Source organism: Ursus americanus, chromosome 33 (genome assembly GCF_024610735.1).
Source record: "Ursus americanus isolate L20-20 chromosome 33, mUrsAme1.1.p, whole genome shotgun sequence".
In the NCBI taxonomy this organism is placed as follows: domain Eukaryota; kingdom Metazoa; phylum Chordata; class Mammalia; order Carnivora; family Ursidae; genus Ursus; species Ursus americanus.
This window is the reverse complement of record NC_142159.1, coordinates 25,978,260-25,994,953: the sequence shown is the minus strand read 5'-3', so window position 1 is coordinate 25,994,953 and position 16,694 is coordinate 25,978,260. Positions and strand designations below refer to the sequence as shown.

Below are 16,694 nucleotides of genomic sequence, written 5' to 3'. Positions count from 1 at the left end.
AGTTTGTACACAGAGGCCTGGCCCAGCCTGCAGGGAGAGTGTGGGCTCTCACAGCCTGGGGGAGCTGAGGTCCCGTCTGTCCTTGTCCTGGGGAAGGGAGCCTGTGGGAAGTCAGCCTGCGGCGGACTGCCCCTCCCGCGGTGGCTGGATTGATTTCTGAGGCTGACTCTCTTGGCACTGGGTCCAGATTTAGTTCTGTGGAGAGCTCGTCTTTCAAAGTCCAGCTCAAATGTCACCTCCTCTGCAAAGACTCCCCCAACCCCTGAAGCAAAATTAATCACCCCTCCTCTGTGTTCCCACAGCACTTTGTGGATACCTTCAGAATAGTCTTATCACATCGGGCTCGGATTTATGTGTTTACAAGTCTCCCTCTCCCGCTGACAGCGACTTCTCGAGGGCAGGTCCCCTGCCACTCTGCCTTTGTGTCCTTGCACCTGGGGCAGTGCTGTGCATGCAATGGGCGCTCAATATATGATGAGTGAGTAAATGACGGACTGTTAGGTGATTGAATTTGGTTTAATTCAACGGATAGTGACAGAGCCCTTATGACACGCAGGTCCTGCCCTGAGCCCTTTACATAGATGAATTTACTTAGTCTTCATGACAGCCCCAGGAAATCAGCTCTGTTATCTCCATTTTACAGGTGAGGAAACAGGCCCAGAGAGGTTTTGTAACTTCTTCATATGGTGCAGCTGGCGAGTGGTAGAGCTGGGCTTTTCAATCCCAGGTAGTCTGAGGTGGACACAGCTGCTTAAAGCAGTCTTACCGATAAGTCCATTACGATTCTGAGCAGTGATTCTTGCTAGGGAATCTCTGGAATTAATTCTTGTTTCACATTTCTTTTTTTTTAAACTCGTCTGAGTTTAGGGAGGTTTGGAAAAAGTGTTTGGGCTGCGATGCAGTTAAGGCTCCTTTGTTGTAAGCCACAGAAACCAACTGTAGCTAAATTAAGCAAAAGTGGATTCTCCTGTAGCTTGCAGAATGGATACACTGGCTGAAGAGCTCTGGGGAGCCAGGACCTATGCAGCAGGAGCTGAAGGGTAGGCTTGTGGGGATGCGCTCCCTCATCTTCAGTCTTCCTGTCAAGTCCCCCCTCCCTCGCGCCACCCGCAGATTCCTGACTGTGTGGTGAAGAGGGAGAAGACCCAAACAAAACTAGGGGGCTGTTAAGACTGACTGTGGATGGGTGTTGGGTGGGTGAGAAGGTCTACCGGACCTTTGCCAGAAGCCGCCTGTCTGCTGCTGTGAGTTCCTGCTCTTCATGTGCCTTCAGCGGTCTGGGGGCCACCCCCTGTGGTCATGGAGGCTGAGGAGCATGAGGGCCCAAGGCTCACCGTCCTGTTTCCTTGAGACATATTCCTGGAGTTGGGGGTGGGGTGGGTTAGATGATTCTTCCTGAAAGGAATATTCACTGGCAGTGACCTTTCTCAGGTTTTTAACATTTTGAGGGGATTGATTGAATTGATCCAAGCCCATTCATTGTGGGGCTCCAAGGGACACAAATATCACAGGCCAGCCCAGCTTGGAGGTTTGGAAATGGGCATAAACTGGGGTTAAGACTGTCTCTCTCACGGGGATGGCACCAGACCCTAGAACAGGGGAAGTAGGGTCTGGCTGGGTGTCCCGGGAGAACTGCGCAGACAGAGGGGAACTTTCTCAAGGTTGCTGCAGGTTGTTGCCCTGGTTCAAGGCAAGGTGGGGGCCCCCTTTTCCGGCGGTGGGAGAGCAGGTGGCTGTGAGTCGCGCCAGGCAGCCAGTCCACAGTCTTCCGGGATGGGAATCATCTTGCCTCGTTTTGTCAGACCCAAGTCCTCAGCCTCAGCCGGCCGTCTCCATTGCCCCACTAACGCGTCTCCCCCAGACGTGCCCCGGGCGCACGGGGCAGTTTCTCTGCAGCGTCTGCTGTAGGGAGCATCCGCCATACGGAGCATCAGCGCCTGCAGCTCTCATGGCCTCCACGCCTCTTCCAGGCGCCTTTATGTATTCATTACACAAACACGCTCAGAGCGTCTGTCTGCTCTGTGTGGGGCACAGGGTCCCTGCTCAGACACAAACAGGTACCACCGTCTCCCCCACTCTCTGCCTGACAGCCCCTCCCAAAACCCTCTTCTGAGGCCGCCTCACTTCGCTAGGTCAAGGTCAGCTCGCCCTGACGAATGGTGGGCCTGGCTGTGAGCGTCCCGCCAGCGTCCCAGGCCCAGGAGCCGGCACAGGGGGCGCCCGGCCCCTCCCAGCCTGTGTGGTCCCGCCCTTCTCCCCTTTTGCCGGGTCGCTCCCGGCCGGGCCCCGCCCTCCCTCTTTGCCCCACCCCTCCTGCTGTCGCCCCTCCCCTCCTCTTCGGTAAGGTCCTGCCATCCTCCCATGGCCCCTCTGGTCCAAGCCGGGTCCCGCCCCTCCCACCCGCTCCTCTCCGCCCCCCGTCCTCACCACGCTTGCAGGAGGCCCGGTGATTTATATGGCCGTCTGAGCGGTGACCTATAAACCCTTTTCTTCAGAGGGTGCCTGTTCTTGGATTAAATGCCTCTGAAAGGAGCCTCTGCCTCAGAAGTATCATGTAGAATGTTTCCGCTGACGGAGAACATGACCTTTAAAACCCCAAGTAAAGGAATCTGAGCTGCCAGGAGGAGAAGGAGGTGAGAGGGCGCTGAACTGGGCTCCACCTGCCCGCGGGGTTCACGACCCCCCCCCCCCCACCTGGTTGAGGGGTGCTGCGGACCCCAGCCGGGTGTAGGGGCCCGAGGCGCTGGCAGGCCCTTTTGGGGAAGGGAGGTAGTGACTTGTACCCTGTCGGTCACCAGTGGGTGTGTGCTGGACTCACATTTCATCTGAGGCTTAGGTCTTTGTTGCTTGGGCAGAAAACGTGGTGATCGTGACTGCTTTCCTCCCATGTTGGGGTTTGTGGACTCTTGGCAGTGGCCACTCAGTGGGTCCACATAGACATTGTACACGAAGGAGGCTACCTTTTCTCACCTTGCTGTTCCCAAAGGCAAATGGTCATAAATAGAAAGGTGACTGATTCACTCCTCCCCTTCTATATTTTTTCTTAATTCTTTATTCACGTTCAATTTAGGTAACATATACTGTATTATTAATTACTGGGGTAGAATTTAGTGGTTCATCAGTTACATAGAACACCCAGTGCTCATCACATCACGTGCCCTCCTTAATGCCCATCACCCAATTATCTCTTCCTACCCCTCTCCCCTCCAGCAACCCTCAGTCTGTTTTGTAGAGTTCAGCATCCTTACGGTTTTTGTAAAAAACCTTTGCAGACATTGGTTTACTTTGGTTCCTGTGCAGTACATGGAGGGGTGTCTAGATTCTTCTCTCCGAGAGGCCTCTTGGTGGAAACAGCTAGTGTGTCTTGCTTGTGGATGCCATCAGGAATTTTCTGGAAGGAGGATTAGAAGGTTTCTGCAGAAATGAGTCAGTTGTAGGCCTGTGGGCCTTTGTGGCCAAAAGCAGGGGACTGTCTTCCATCATGTCATCTTTGTAGGGACTCAGGGAGGGGAGGCCGGGTCAGCTGGGAAAGAGTTGTCTTCTTTTGAAGGTTTGAGGCCTCTTCCAAGGATCTCAAAGTGGCAAGTGGAGATTTATTTGTGTTCTCACACAGAGAGGGAGGGTCTTGTTTTGGAGACCTGCCCAGTCCTGTCTGACCTGGGTGCACGGTGCTGGGCCCAAAGAGAGGCAGGCTTCACCACCACGGCACAGAGAGGCAGGGTCTAGTTAGGAGGGCCTGGCTGTGCCCTTCCTTGTGGGATGAAAGTGATGTATCCTACTTTGGGAAAAGCAGCATGACGTGTGTGGGTCTCTGTATGTGTGTGTGTGTGCGCGTGAGTGCCCCTGTGCTCATGCCCACATGTACTTCGTGTCTGTGTGTGTTTATATGTCCTCGCATGGGTGTACGTTCATGCACGTGTGTGCCATGTGTGTGTGCGTGTGCACATGTGCGTGTGTATGGCACAAAGCCATGTCTAATCCAGGGAACAGAGGTGTTCTGTTGTTATAAATAAGGCTGATTTTTATATTCCCACTTGAGCAAGGAGTGCAACCAGCAGACCAAAGGTAATGCATTTCAGCTGCCCGTTGGGGAAGGTAAATGTGGTTTATAAGCCCCTTTAGCTCAGAGGGGGCTGGGTAGTGGTGGCAGCTGAAGCAAGGCGTGCTCCAGATGGAGGGAAGGGACAGGGTGGTGATTGTGTGCCCGGGTTTCTCTAAAGGAAAAAAAATGACGTGCCGCCTGTTAGCTAATCAACAGTGAGGAGAAAGTCCTGACAACAAGTAAAGAAAACTTAGCTGGCAATAAAATAAGGGACTTTTTATGGTGGTTTTTATGGGAACATTTTCACTTTGGGAGTTATTAGAGTTAGTGCCGGTTGTGACAAAAGCCGCATTTGCATATCGCCCGTGATGGAGGCGGGATGGAGCCTGAATGCGGCATTAACTGCATATCAGAGACCCTTTCAGAAGCCAAACAGGATGACATTTATTGCAAGCTCGATGCCGCGTGTCTGGCATTAGTTACTGCTTGTTGTGTCCTGTGGAATGTAGATTTTCAGTCTTGGGATCTTTCTGGGACTTGGCGCAGCAGCTCCCTGGGTCAAGAGCAAGCTAGAACTTTTGGAGTGATGGTGGGAGTGGGTGGCTCTGGAGGGGCTTTGCAGGATCACACTTGGCCTGGGCGCCTGTTGGAGGCTGATCTTGGGGAGACTGCCATTCTAGGATTCAGGCCCCATTCCAGGAGACATAGGAATTTCTCTCAAACGCTCTTAAAAAAAAAAAAAAATCGAGATTTAATTCACATACCGTACAATTCACTCATTGAAAATACACAGTTCAATGGCTTTTAGCGTATTCACAAAATTGTGCCACTATCACCACAGTTAATTGTAGAAGATTTTCCTCACCCCCAAAAGAAACCCCTGATTCCTTAGCCATCACCCCAGTCCCCTACCCCTTCCTGCACCAGAAGACCAGTACCCCACCTTCTGTCTCTGTGGATTTGCCTCCTCTGGACACTTCACGTCTATGGAATCATACACGTCTGGTTCCACTTGCTCGACATCCTGTGTTCAGGGTTCACCCACGCTGTAGTGCGTGTCAGGGCATCGCTCCTTCTTGAGGCCCCGTAACATCCCATTGTATGCACGGAGCACATTTTGTTGGTTTTCATCAGCTGATTTCCCCCTTGTATGAAATCTCTTTCCTTTTTCATTTTAAAAGATACATGGAAAAATCCTGGTTGAGCCCGTTGGAACAAACTTGAGTTTTCCTGATGGAAGGTGGAGTTCTGGATGGAGGAAGAAGCAGAGGGTGCCAGGAGATGCTGGGTGGTGGGTCCTTTTGAAAAGAGAGAGCTGATTCTTTGCCATCTGGCCTGGTTGAGGCTCACTCAGCAGGAGGTCAGTTTCCTCTGACCCAGAACTGATGTTGGGGTCCTGGGGGCACTTTGCTGCTCTTCTTTCTGAATCAAAGGGGACCCTTGGCCTCTTCGAGGAGGGACATCAGTGTGGAGAGGGCTGTGGAGCAGCCTGGATTGGAGGTGTGGAATGGGGGCATGTTCCTGCCTTGGCCCCTCCTCCCCACAAACTCTAGGGGTGCTACATGGGGTAACCACCAATTTGAAGGTCTGGTCTGAGTCTGCGGAGGAGGGGCGGCATTATGCGTTTCGGAGATGGTGTCTTCTGCTGATGGCAGAGGGTGATTCCAAGGGAGGCACAGTGGGCTTCTGCCTGGCCCAGATTTAGGGAGGGTCTTAGGGCAGGGTGTGAAGACAGAACATCCTATTTTTTTCCTCTCCCAGAAAATCAGTAGGATTCCTCAGTGACTCAGCTCTGAGTCTTAATTATGCTGCTATGTAAATATTTCTGAGGTCTCTTGGTTTTCTCAGTTGGCATTATATCACCGTTAATAACTAGAGGGCACATTATAAATATGCAAACTCATAATAATGCATTAACTCGAAGAACATCGACGAATTGCCAAACTGAGCCTGAGGCATTGGGCAGCGTGTTCACTTTGCTGCTGAGACCACCCCCATCTCCTGAATCATGGAATCCAAGAATTCCCTTGGCTCACCCTGTCCCAGATGGCACCCTCAGGAGCAGCCCATTACCCCATTTGTGTGCTGAGCAAACTGCTCTCAAGTGGCTCTGGACATGTTTTCCTGGATGCTGAACCCTCCTGAGCTTACCCCCTGCTTCTGTCTGTGCTTGGACCAGATTAGCTGAGGGATTGCCCTTGGCCTTCTCTCCCCTTGGTTAAGTTGGAAAAATCATAGCTGCTGCTTTAGTTCCTGTCCCAGCTCACATTCATGAATGTGGCCTTGGGAAGTCATATCAGCTTCTTTGTCTGAAATTCATTAATTTGACAAGTATTTACTACATACCTATTGCATGCCAGATGATGTGCTGGGCAGTGCATATGGTCCTTGCCGTCTTGCAGCTGATGGTCTGCTGGGGTAGAGAGACAAGCAAACTGGCAGTGATAGGAATGTGATCAATGTGTGTGTTAGAAGCATGGGGGTAACTGGAGCACCTGTTTAGGGCATGATATCCAGTCCTGGTGGGTCAGGGAAAAGTCTTGGACGAAGTGCTATCTCAGTTTAGATCTGAGGATGAGTTGGAGATACCCTGGCAAGGGGAGGTGGCTGGATAGAGAGTGGAGGTGAGGTGCAGGGAAGAGCATGTGAGGCAGAGGGAACAGAGTGTGCAGTGGCTTTGGGGAGAAAATGCAGGGTATGAGTGGGGCCACAGGATGGAGCAAGTCAGGGAGAGGTGTGGTGAGGTGGGCTGCAGAGGTAAGCCAAGTTCAGTCTTCAAGGGCCTTGTCCATCTAGCCAAGTTGGGAGATATGTAAAGAAATTGGGTTTTATCTTGAATGTGAGGAGCCACTACAGAGGGCCCCTGTTTTGCCTTAGAGAACTCCCGGCTGCATGTTGGTGAATGGATCAAAGGGGACGAGAATGGCAGCTGAGATACATGGGGGTGGGGACAGGAGGTCCTTGCTTGGCCACCCTGAGCATTTGCAGTGAAGGCTAAGCTAGTGGCCTCATCCACTGCTGAGTGCACCGTCCCATTCACCTGTGCCATGCTCAGTTAGGCAGCTTTTGAACAGGATGAGGGTGACGGGCCTGAACTTGGAGTCTAGGCAAGAAGGAGGTGGTGTTCATGGTCTGTGGAGGCGGTGGCCAGATGCATGTGACCTCACTGGAGCCGGACGGGGGTCGGGGTGCTGCAGAAGTGAGGTGGCCAGATGGGGGAGGCACTGGGTCTGGCAGCCAGAGTTCTGGACCCCAGTTGCTGTGCTGCCACTGACATAACCCGGCTAGGCTCCTCACCTGAAGACAAGGATAATGACACCTGCTTCGCAGCTGTGCTGAGGCCAACTGATGTGCTGGGCTTAACCTGAGACAAGCTTTTGAAGGCAGACTGCGGACGGAGGAGCTGGTCCTAGCTCTGTGCACTTTTTCTGCCTCAGCACCCTCATCCATAATATGGTGACTTTCCTTGGAGTTTTTTGGGGGCTGAATACAACAAGAAAGTGTGTGTTCTTGGTCTTTCTGTTCAGGACGCAAAGGTTGGATGGGTGTTTATTGACCTTAAAAACCAGTGTCGTCCCACAGTTTCAGCTTCGTCTGCATTTCTTCTCATTGGATGTGGACCATAGTTAGATCTATTTTAAACTTTCTATTTTGAAATCATGATAAAATTACAGGAAGTTGCCAAGATGGCACAGAGAGGCCCAAGTACCTTTCGCCCAGCTCCCCCGGGGGCTGCATCTTGGCCTGCTGTAGCACCAGGTCGCAACCAGGAACCTGGCGTTGATACAACGTGCATATCTGTCTGGTCACTTCATGTCACATGTATAAATTCATGGCACCTGCCCCACAGCAAGATCCAGAACAGACCCCCCACCACGAAGCTCTCCCACTCCCCTTCTTTGTGCCCACCCTCCCACTCACTGTCTCGGACCCCAGATAACCGCTGGTTTGTGCTCCATCTCTGCAAGATTATTTTGTATTATGAACTTATTTATTTGTATTATTATAATCTATAATAATCTTCCAGAAATTTAGGAACATGTAAGGAAAAATCTTCCTGCTATTCTGCCGTGCCCAGATGGCTACCACCATCGTTTCAGTGTACGTCTTCCGTGCCTTCTTTGGCACATATGCAAATATTTAATGTATTTATAATCTTAATGCATGTGGGTTCCACACCCTGCTTTTCCGCCTGATACACCACGCATCCTCCACATGCATTGGATGGAGTAAGGCGCGAGCAGCATCTAGAGAGTGAAACTGGGCGGGGCCGCGCAGGGACCAGGTGTGGTCGGTAGAGAGGCCACGGGTGCCTCTTGCAGCCCTGCCTGCTGTTCCCGCAAGGTCCCGGAAGCCCCTTGGCTTTCCAGAGTGGGCCCGTCACCCCACGGCTGGCTCGCTGGTCCTAGGACTGTCAAGGAGCATGAAGCAGAGACGGAAACCTTGAAACCTTGAAAGTAATTAATAGAGCGAGAGCACATGAAGTTCCTGAAGAAGAAAAGCACGTCGTGGGTCTCCTGTCTTTCCTCATCCTCCTCACTTTGTGAGTAATTACACGTGGCTGTCTGGGAGTGGGAGTATTCATAGCAACGCCCCTCGTGCTCGGTGTTGGAATTTTGTCTTAGCGGCACTGTGCTTATAAAAAGGTAATCACATTGCAGAATGTGCAATTGTATCCGCGTCTTTCTGCTGCAACTTTAGTTAGGATTACAAGTAAACAGAAAACAGAAAACTTGAAATTGTAATATCCCAAAGAGTTTGTAAGCGCCCCGGCGGTGGGTGGGTGGCGCTTCCTCTCCTTCCGCCCTTACTACGTACGAATCTTACGGTCTGTCTCTTAAACTGCGTGCGCAGCGGCAAAAGCACCTTCCGGGTAGATTTGTAGCTGATGAAGAGATCCACAGGCAGGCCTTTTATTAAAAGGTGTTTAATAACTTTTACATCTTTGTTGCATTAGAGCTGATTTGGTGCAGGGTAATGGTGTCTGTGGCCAGGATAAAAACACCCGTGACCATTTTCCATCATTATCAGGTAAGTGACGGGCATGGATTTCCTGCTCTTTGAAGAAGAAAGAAAAGAAAGGAGAGGACAGGGCTGTGTTGGAGAAATAGGCGGGCTAGTCCGCGCTGGCTCCAGGGTCACCCAGTGGCAGCCAGGTGTGACTCCACGTACTCTGTCATTAGTGTTGGCTCGCGACCTGCTGCCCCTCAGCTTCCTGGTGGAGCTGCTGGCTGTTCTTTCCAGGGGACCCCTTTGTATGTCCTGGACAGGCCGAGAACAGGAGGTGGGTCATCTTGGTGGGGTGAGCATAAGGGTGGAGCTCCTCAGAGAGCTTAGATGCTGCTTTGTGCCTGACATTGTTGGGAGGGAGAAAAGCAGGAGGTGCACACTGAGGGCTCCAGTAGGAGCACTTGGCTGGATGTCTCCTGTGCCTTCTCTGTACCCCCCAACAAGGAGCATCCGCCTGGAGAAGGTTTGGTAAGGCAGGATCCTATGCAGAGAAGCAGGTAACTGCTCTGTTGCTCTGGAGGGGAGGGACTTTGGTTTCTAGAATGGCTAAAGACTGTAAGCTTCTGTAAGTTGCAGAAAAGTATAATAAGCAACTTAAAAGAAAATCCTATGTGTACTCTTAGTGACACACCTGGTCATTTGTCTTTAATAAGGATAAAAAAGCCTTGTTTAAGACATTTACTCATGCCCTTGAGTAAATTAATATTGATTTGATGTTTGACAAGGGTTTGAATTTTTACTTTTCCTGCATTTGGAGCACTAGTCCGTGGTTAGTAAGCACTTTCTTGCACCAGCATCTGCAATGAACCATTATTCATTCCATCCAATTCCACTGAGGGCCCGCTGTGTGCCAGACTGCCCTTTTTGGAATTCAGGTGGCTAACCAGGTGAGCCCTGCCTTCATCGAGTTTATATTCTAAGGAAAATGCTGTCCAGGGGAAGAGGGAAGTCCTACCCAGCTGTCTTAGGGGCTGGCGATTGGCCAGGAAAATCTTGATTAAAGGATCTGCCTCAGTCCATCTGGACTTCTATAGCAAAGTACCATTGACTGAATGGCTTATAAACAACAGACGTTTATTTCTCACTGTCCTAAAGGCTGGAAAGTCACTCTCTGGGGCACTGCCCTCATGATCACTCCCAAATGCCCCACCTCCTAATAACAATCACACGAGGGGGTTAGGATTTCAACATGTGAATTTAGGGGGACACAAACATTGAGTCTATAGCAGGAGTTGAAATTAGAGGGAAGTGGGGGGGGCAGGGTAGATTTCATTATCTGTATCCACACACAGCCAGAACCTATTTTGTTCTTGACGTTGGCCACATTTCTTAACCTATTTGGTTTCCTCCCTTGCCGACTACACCTAGCTTACAGGGCTATTGTGGCCTCAAACACTCAGCCACATCTGGACTGTGGCAACTGCTCGTGGGTGTTGGCCGTTCCTGTGCCATTGGAGTGGATAAGGATCTCCTTTCTCTTACTTCTCCTGCGGCTGGTGGGGGGGGCCTAAGCTGGAGATGCTGCCTGCCACATCCAGGACATCTGGCTGGGGAAGGACCGCTCACATCTCCAAATCTCAGAGCCGAAATGAGCTGCTCTTGGTCTTGCTTGGGAGTCCTGGGGTGAAATGTCCCCAAATCCAACTTGAAGCTGTGGTCGATTTTTGTGGGGTTCTCATTATTTAAAAGTTGGCCTAGAGTGGCATTCTGGTCTGAAGAAAGATGGAGGCTGGAGCTAATCGGGCCCCTGGCACAGCACACAGAGCAGCTCAGGACCCTGCAGCTTGGTTTGGGCTGTTCTGACAGGGAGCTCATTTGTAATATATATTGTTCTCGATGCCAGGAGCTGCAAGCATCTCACGTGGGGAACCAGGAGAAGGAGGAGCAAGGTAGCAGGAGGGGAACACAGGAGCTGAGAATCCAATTTTTCATATAGTAACAAAACAATACAGTTGTGTATTCCCATAATATCTCTTCAGTTTCTTGGGGTCTGGAGTTGCATCTATTTTTAAAAACACTTGGACCAATAATTCTGCTTTATGCAGACCGACTGGAGGGTCTCTGGCTTGGAGATTTAATGTCAAATAAACCCTAAATGGGGTGGCCCACAGCATGGTGGCCAGCAGTTGCAGGTAAGCAGTTTTTCTTAAACAAGCTGAGAAAGTGATAGAAATAGTCGCCGTGTTGCTCCTTGTTCCAGAGTGAAAGCTTTCTGTGAGCAGGGGAGTTGGTCGCTGGCAGGGGAGATGGAAGGGGAAGCTTGTCTGATGTCCTCCTGTCTGCTCTGAACTCCATGCCAGCAGACGTCTTGCGGGGCTCTGGAGGGCAGGAGGCTCCCAAGGTGGAGGCCGTAAGGAAGCCTCCTCTCAGGGGGCTGGATGTCTTGGAGAATCCTCTAGGCGTCAGGACTGTGGTTTCTTGGCACTTTGGAACTGGTCACAGACGGCGGAAGTTTGGCAAAGAAGTGCTGTGTTTTGCAGGGTTACTTGAAGCAGGACTGGGGCTGATCTCTGAGCCACATCAAATCGGAATATTTTTCTTCGTCAATCTCTCCTGAGTTTAGAGCCCCACCATTTGCTGTCTGTAACGCATGTGTTTTTGGAAAAGTTTCTCTCATAGCCATCTGCCTAAGTCCTGGCAACTGAAATGATGCGTCCCTGGGACCCCCACCTACAGGGCTCCCAGCCATAGGCTATCTTCAGGATCGTCCTAATCTTTTAAGATTTCATTGTCATTAATCAGTACATCATTATTGAGTGTCTTACCTTTTGTTCCAGTAGTGCTGTAAGAGTAGCGAGTCTCTTGCTCATTCATTGATAATAGGGTATCTACTATCTTCTGTTCACAGCCTTTTTTCTTGAACATTCTATTAGAAGTTGGTCCCAAATCTGGAGTTCTCTGGGCTCCCCTCTCTGGGGCTGTATGAGAGTCCAGAAGAGCCCCCTGTGTATGGCTGCCATGGCTTGCCCAGGTCTGCAGACACCAGCAGAAGAAAGCAGAGGCCCCTGGGGGTTGGGTGGTCCCAGCTTGGCCAGGCAGGGCCACTGTGAGCCTTGGTTAGGCATCTGGTCTTTGCAAACATCCCCCCTTCCTCTGAAGTCCTACAAACTCAGAGTTGTTGTGTCCAATCAAGATCAGATCCCCAGACCCTGAGACCCTCCACCCATGTTCTCCTCAGACCATGGAAGAGCCAATACCCCTGGGATCAGGCCTGCTCTGGAATAGCCTCTAGCTCTCTCCCATCTCAGGAGTCAGCTCAGAGACTTTGGATATACAGAGATCTCTGTCCAGGAATATTCCCCAGGGAGCCAAACAATCTCTTCCAGCCCTGAAACATAAGATAGTTATTTACTTCCCTGTGGGGGTAAGTAATAATTTAAAAAAAATCATCCATTCATTCAACAAATACCAAGTATGTGTTGGAGTAAATAAAAGGCTTACCATCTTCCTGGGAGAAGGGGAAAATACCTTTCTTTAATTTCTGAAGAGCCTACAAGACAAAAGTTAATTTTTCAACGGATTATCCCACTGATACTAAATTCTCAATAAATCCCCCTGCTGCACACGGCTTTTCCTGTGCAGGAGGCGCCATCACTGTTTTCTAAGGGACCTTAGGAGACCCTAGGGGACTGAGGTGCAGAGTCACACAGTCGATGGAACCATAAGCAGTCCCAGGCCTTCCAAAGCCAACTCCAGCACTCACTCCACCTACCACATACCGTGTCACCTCTGAGAAGTACAGAACATTGTCCCTGCCCTTGGGGGCGCTTGGGGTCTTTTCCAGAGGAGTAAGAGTCAAACCTGAAAAGTTTAGTACAAAAACTAAGGAGCAAGAGAGTGGTATGATTTGCATTACTACCCTGTAATCATCCTTCGGCTTGCTTGTCTGTTTGCTGTTATTGTTCGTTGTTTTTCATCAGGCTGTGTTTGCCCCTGAATGCCTGGAAGTGCCTGGGTGTCATTTGTTGAATGCACGCATGCATGAATGAATGCTATAGGAATTCGAGGAGGTGGACCTGGAAGGGTGGGCATTCTTTGGTTAGGCTGAATGGAATGACAAACACCGGTTTAGGCTGGTGGGGTGCTGTGGTGGGTAAAAAGGGAGGCCTGATTGGAGCATAAAACCAGCTTCATTGAGATGTGATTCATATAGGGTACAGTTCACCCAAACTCAGCTGTTTTTAGTGTATTTGCAGAGTTGTGCACGCATCACTACAGCACCTTCAGACCATTTTCATCCTCCAGGAAGGAACCTACACACCTTACCTGTCTTCCCAAAGCCGCTGGCAATTCCGAACATCTCACTTAAGTGGAGTCCTACAACATGTGGCATTTTGTGCTAGCTTCCTCCACTCAGCACAGTGTTTCCAGGGTTGGTCCACGTTGTAGCCTGCGTAGGGCTTCCTTACGGTGTTGCTGAATGATATTCCCTGGTGTGGATACAGATTGGAGCATCTGGACTGCAGCTCACGTTAGGGCCCGGGACGCCTGAACTGAAGCTGTAGGAGCAGGAGCTTGACCTAATCAAATGGGAGTTTTGAGAAGCTCAGTCCGACAACAGGGTCAGATGAAATGGATGTCTGGAGGCAGAGAGAAGCATGGAGGCTTTCTTGGGTTTCTTCGTAGGAGGCAAGGACCGTCAGATCCAGGGAATGGAAAGAGACACATGAGCAGGCAAGGTTCTGGGGACCTTATGAATGCGTGTAAGGGACCTCAGAGGGAGATCTGCATTTCTGGCCTGGGGTGCTGGAGCCTGGGGCATGAATTGTGTGGTGACTGATGAGAAGGGGAGAGGTGAGTCTCTACGTGTGCCCCACCTTTTGGAATGATGTCAGGTACAGGGTTCAGTTGGCTGGAGGGCTCTGGGGGGAGGACCTGAGAGACAGAGGTTCCTCTTTTAAGGAGATTGCCTTTGAGAGGGCAGATCCGTCTGAGAGTCAGGCCCTCGGTACAGGGAGCACATCTGTGAATCAGGAGCCAAGCTCTCCCCGAAGGATGGGTGAGCCATACGCAGGCAGAGAGGAGAGAAGGGAATATTCCAGATCCAAGCCAGGCAAGTAGCAGGAGCAGGGGCACTGGATGGGAGAGAAGTAGTGTGGGTCTGGCCCTAGGTTGGCACCAGCAACCTGCAGAGAACATCAGGGAACAAGGCAGCCAGGCAAGTATCAACACAACATCTGAATATGGTATGTCCTAAGCACCAAGCGCTGGGGGAAGCTTCTGATGTTGGTCTTTACAACAACCCACAGGGCAGATTTTATTCTAATTACTACTTTATTAAGACTTAGAGAAATTAAGAGCTTACCCTAAATCACATATCTACAAAAGTTTTCATTTAGGTGTGAACAGAAGGAAGTACAGTGCGTTTTAGCCTGGATAGACTCTACCCCTCACTCTACTCACTTCTAGAAATGAGCTTGCAGTTCAACAAACACTAATTGAGGGCTGGGCATTTGGGATACAAAGTCAAGTAGGACCCACCCCTGATTTTGGGAGTGTCTCTGACGTGCACAGTGAGGACACACTCACATGTATAACCTGCCCATGTGTCTCCACTGCTCCACCTTTCTGGAGACGCTTGTTGAACTGGTGCATTAAATGCACTAGCAGGAATTGGCCTGGGACACTCGATCCCACTTCCACCTGATGGGGTGGGAGTCTGAAAGCATGGGGCACGGTTCAGGACCCAGTGGTCTGGTGGGACTGGAGGAGGGTGTGTGGAAGGCCGTGCAGGGATAAACAGGAGATGAGCTAGGATGCTGACGGATGGATGAAGGGGCAGGGCGGCATCTGTCTCCTCTGAGGAGGTTTCTGGAAACCTCCCTGCCTTCCCCACCACGCCCCAGGCCCAGCAGGGCTGTGCTTCCCAGGTAACATCTTCCCACCTGCTCTGCACTCCGGGCCACCTCCCCAGCTCCCAGCCTGCTTTGCGAGGGCAGGGCCATTCCATTCTGCATGGAGACGCTAAATGGGTTTCCAGCAGCTCCAGAGAAAGAGATCCATTTAAACTGCCGGTCCTGGGGAGGAGGCTCAGGAAGAGGAGCCATCACAGAGTTCCTGCATTTTGCAGCCTTCTGGAACGGGAGCAGCTTTTAGAATTTCAAGCCACAATTTGTATTCAAATGAAGGTCATTTGAAAGGTGTAACAGAGTAAACAGCCATTATTTCATTTTGATGGTGGCACTAAAATTATAGTGTTGGTTGAATTATTTTAGTGTAGGACCATTACCATCTCCCTAAAACACTTAGAGGGGTTCTTAGAACGCAGCTCCAATCCTAAAATTAGAAGAAAATTAAAAATCACAAAGCGGTGATGGCGATGGTGGTATAATTTGGGGGAGAGGACCCCTGAGTGTGGGGCACTTTCTCTGTCCTGTGCACACCCGCTGTGCTCGCCTTGCCCAGCACAGCTGTGGGAAGGGTCCCCTAAGCGCATGCGAAGAAGGGGGTGTCGTAGTGCTTTAAATTGTGGGACATAAAGGAACACCCTCCCCCCACCTGTCCTTCTGTCATTCAAGTCCTTAAAATCCCACCACTGGGACTTTACTCCCTTGGGCTTTTCTTCCAGAGGAGCACCCTTGGTGGGAACCCCATCCCCTGTCCCTTTGACAGGAGACTTCGCTGGAGAAGGGGAGTCCCTTGGCTCACCAGCTAGTGGTGCTTCAGGCTTACCCGTGAGGGGCCTGCAAGTTCACTGTGGGATCCAGGGCAGGCGCTCTCTTCCCTGATGGCCAGTTGCCTTTCAGTCTGCCATTAGGGAGGCTGAGGGGATGGGTCCCATTTAGGAACCTGTTAAATTGCAGTGGCACCAGGACTCAGGAGTGTGTAGAAAGGCAGACCCAGGAGAGGGTTTGGATCTTCTGACTTCATTCTGGATTCTGCAAATCCAGAAGCTGAGGCCACAGAGGGATGTGACTCCCCTAAGATCACACAGCAAGTCAGTAATGGAAGAAGACTCCGCCTGGAAGCTTGGGCTTCCTTTGCTATGCGTTTCAAATTTCCGTTCCCCTCTCCGAGAGCCTCCAAGTCAGTTGTTTGCAGAAATAGGAATCCTCTGGGTTTCGGACAAGAAATACAGTGTATATGCTGGCACAGCCTCAGCGGCTTTGGAACAACACCCTATAAGCAAACACATTGATATTTCTGCGGCAAAACACATGAATATTCACACTAAGTGGGGTAAACAAAGACTAGAAACTGTGTCAGTTCAGATTAAGGCTTGCCGCTACATGGTGCCAAATTTAAGAAGAAAACTGGAATTCCTGAGTCTTTTGGATTTGAGAATTTCTAAGAAAGAACATGGCCGCCTCTAGTAGCGACACATGCTCCTTGAGGGTAAGTTGAAAGGTTCACAAAGGTACCCTTTGGGAGGAGATGGCCATTGCTCCCAACTTTACTGATTGCTAGACTTTAAAAAAGCTTATTTTGTGAAGATAGAGTCGATATGTAACATTATGTTAGCTTCAAGTGTACAACGTAACGATTTGATACTAGCACGTAGTGCAAAACGATCACCACAGTAAGTCTGGTTAACGTCTGTCACCCTACAGAGCTGCGAAGTCGTCTTGTGATGAGAACTTTTAAGATCTCTTAGCAATTTTCCGATAGGCCCTATAGTACCATTCACTAGAGTTGCCACGCT

The 16,694-nt window shown here is 50.5% G+C and overlaps 1 protein-coding gene across 6 annotated transcripts in view; it reads left to right on the top strand.

Annotated features, from left to right (window-relative positions):
* Positions 1 to 2,453: 2,453 nt before the first annotated feature.
* The window catches only part of CAMTA1 (calmodulin binding transcription activator 1), a 681,426-nt gene continuing 667,185 nt past the window's right edge, over positions 2,454 to 16,694 (top strand). For 4 of the 6 annotated variants that reach the window (XM_087858385.1, XM_045803561.2, XM_087858382.1 and 1 more), the window contains exon 1: positions 2,454 to 2,633. The gene's annotated coding sequence lies outside the window, so the exon portion shown is untranslated. The remainder of the gene's footprint in view (positions 2,634 to 16,694) is intronic. The other 2 variants (XM_087858387.1, XM_087858386.1) reach the window with 2 other exon arrangements.